The sequence below is a fragment of the Cupressus sempervirens genome, chromosome 2 (genome assembly GCF_028749045.1).
Source record: "Cupressus sempervirens isolate cs-2001-9-10 chromosome 2, ASM2874904v1, whole genome shotgun sequence".
Classification (NCBI taxonomy): domain Eukaryota; kingdom Viridiplantae; phylum Streptophyta; class Pinopsida; order Cupressales; family Cupressaceae; genus Cupressus; species Cupressus sempervirens.
The window spans coordinates 762,583,925-762,587,739 of NC_143119.1; positions in this window are offsets into that span (position 1 = coordinate 762,583,925).

Here is a 3,815-nt window from a genome sequence, read left to right on the forward strand (position 1 = left end):
TATTATGTGTTTGAATCAATATTCATTATGAACTATATTCGCGAACTGAAATATAGACATTAGGCCAAATAGTTAGAATTGATTTCTAAAATATGGTTGGATCTTTACGTAGTCAACTTAGATTTATCATGTTTTATTTTAAACACTGGAAATAACATGGAGATTTAGTCGATGCCCTGACTGTCTATGATGTTTAGTAATCATAGATAACTGCAAAAAAGTTTATGTCGATATTTGTAACTTAGAGTTATGATGATATTTGGAATGGAAAGAGGTATTTTGTCAAACAAGTTTTTAGAAATGAATAAAATTGATATTAGGGCACTTTGTGTGTCGCAGATTTAAATAGTAAGGTGATGTATTTGAAATAGGAATTATAGTTTTTGGTATCAGCAAATTTTAAAATTAACAATGGAAATGATTATGATTTTATTTTAATTTCTGACTGTAAATTCATAAGGCTTAAGATATATATATATATGTATGTATGTATGTATGTATGTATGTATGTATGTATGTGTTGGTATAGGTAAGTGAGTATATATATATACATATATACATATATATATATATATACATATATACATATATATATATATATACATATATATATATATATACATATATATATATATATATATATACATATATCTATATATATATACATATATATATATATACATATATTATATATATATATACATATATATATATATACATATATAATATATATATACATATATACATATATATATATACACATATATACATATATATATATATATACATATATATATAAAAGGCATTATACTATGCATAATAATGTAAGGTTCTACTCTGATATTGCGAATAATGTCAATCCCCCAATTTCCCGTGAAGTCTCAAAGGAAAAGCCTGAAAAAGTATGCAAAATCAAACGGTTTTGGGCTGAATTGGCAGAAGACTTCAACAATAGAAGACACGAATTGACAGCAAAAAAAATCACATAACACATCCGATAAGAGATATTCAGTTAAAACGGCAAATAGGTTTGAAATATTTTAAAATGATACAGAGGAAACTCGCAACCAGCGACGTAACAAAGAAAATGAAGACCATAGGAATTATGCCCATAACCCTCTCTCGCAAAACCCCTTGATCCGATCTAAGGCGAACAAAAGTTTGAATCATCAATTTTTTACGGTAGAACAACTGGACAATCAAATTCGCATCTTCAACCTCACAAGATATGCCCACCCCAAGAAATACAAGGCTATGGCACTAGATTGATACCAATCAGTTTCAACCCAGGCAGGAAATCTCTCTCCTAAATCTGCTTCTCCAGGATCTTATATTCCCCCTCATCGTAGAATCAAAGATTCATTCAATCCTGTGAACCCTAGTCCACCGCCTAGGGCATCTCTGTGCTACACAAAGGAGGATCCGGCCAAAATTTCAAGCAAGGCTATTGAATCCGCTTGGGATAAATGCTCAAAGGGAGGCCTTTTTGCTATATGGAATGGTCCATAGGATGATTTCCCTCTGTTACTCGACTGGCTGGAGGAGTTGTGTGAAAACCAAGTAAGTATTTCCACTTTCTCAGATAGCACACTATATTTACAATGCTTAAATGAGTCTATCAAAAAAGAGTTCTTACTCTCACCAAAATGGTTTTTTAATGGTCACTGTGTTAAATTTACAGATTGGACACATAATTTTAAATTAGAAAATTTAGATTGCAAGATGTCCTCTTGGTTTGTCCTGACATCCCTCCCTCCGGAGGTTTGCCATGAAGATATCATTAAAGCCATAGGGTCGGAGGTAGGAGAGGTCAGAGGCATTGATGCTTCTTTCTACTGCTGTAATAATGTTAAAGTGTTAATCAGTGTTAAGCTTAATCACCTAGTGGAATTTAACAAAAAAATTATAACTAGTAAAACATCTTATGATATTAAGTTTCAGACATATAAAAAAAGAATAGTAAACATATTAAAATTTGATAAATATCGTAAAATCATGCCTAAGAACCTTCCCCTTACCTCGGATATTAGCAAACAATTCTCTTGGTTGAGAGCAATGAAGAACAAAAAGCTAAAAGAATAGATCTCCCCTACAGAATTCCAAATTTAGGCTTATTAGAAAGAAAGGAAAGAAACAAAAGATTCAGATAAGAAATTACCTAAGAATAGAAGACTTAAATCCATTATAGTGTCTATTCCTAGAGAGGATACAGAGCTGGTTTTGAAGGGATCTCATTCAAAAAGACAGAAAAGGAAAAAGAGAAAGGTTGCAACTAAACATGATAAAGAGACTTGTAATTCTAATCCCTCAGTAGAACAACTAGTAACCGAAGACAAAGATGCCCTAGTGAGGAGTGTCACAATGTCCACAAAGATCATAAACCAAAGTCCAGAGCAAGACACAGAAATACTTAAGGTTCTTGCAAAGCACAAAGGAAGCGATAATATGGAAGATGAAAATGAAGAGAGTCATTGGGAAACAGATACTATAGAGGGGGCTTCTTTGTATAAGTATTAGACGGAGCTTGATGAGAATAAGGAAAATGAACGACAAGGAGGGATACATAATAGAACTACAGAATTATTGAATCATAAAGACATAAGGGAAGTAGAAAATGATATGCTTTTTTCTTCACCCAAGGATAGGATGGAAAAAGCAGTTTCAAGAACAGAAATACAGGAAACTCAGCAGCTGAATTCTGATTTAACCCCTGAAGAAGAGTCATCCTATCAGCAACTTCAAGGAGCTAGGAAAACTTCAAAATTCTGGCAAACTCCAGATGGACAACCCTCCTCGCCTTTCACCCCAATGGAAATTCAGTCAACAATATGGAATGAAGGCAAGAGCTTAGAAGTCTCTATTATTAAAATCCTTCAGCACTTTTTAAATGAGGATCTAGAATCAACACTAGAGACTGGAGTGTCAAAGTTTGACGATAAAAATCTTGAGCAGTTATCAGAGGAACTTATTCAAATCTTTGACTTTGATAACCTAGATAAGAGTACCACCTCTCAAAAAGAGGAGTTGATCCAAAAAATTCTTAAATTAGGAGGAGATGATTATACAGTTGAGGATCTCTAGAGGGATATTATAGAGATCTAGTTGAAGGAACGTGAAATGAAGCAAGTCAAACAGAGTGGGACTAAATCAAAAGACAAGCAGGAAATGGATAGGACAAACATGGGAGAGTCGACAGAAATAGCGAACAAAGAATTTGAGGAGGACAGTCTCAGGAGTCAGATTTGCAAGGAACTGGAAATGGAATAATTTGACAAAATAGAGGAAGGCTTTGCCTTAATAGAAAAAGAACTGGGTATATTTCAGCAAGAGCTTGGCATACAAATGAATCAGGAAGGTCTAATCTTTCCAAATTACGGTAAGCCTAAAGGAAAAAGGGGTAGGAGATCATTGAAGGAACTACGTGAAACTGAAGGCCTAGCCAGAGAATAGAGGAAAATTGATGAGCTTCTCAACATGAGGAAGGGAAAGTGCCTTCCTAAGGCAATATGAAGATAACATCTTGGAATGCTAGGGGCCTTAATGCCCCTAGTAAAAAAAGGTTAATCAAACAATATTTAAAAAACTTTAACTCAGAAATTATTTTAATTCAAGAGACAAAACTTAATAAGGTAGAAGGAGCTAAAATCAGCAAAACGTGGGGACTGTGGGATTCAATCTTTATAGAGGCAACGGGTGCTTTGGGTGGCTTAGGAATTATTTGGAACTCAAGGAAAGTAACTCTAACCTATCTAGTAAATAATAATAATTGGCTGTGTGTCAGTATATAGAGTCTAAAATCAGACATGAAATTCATT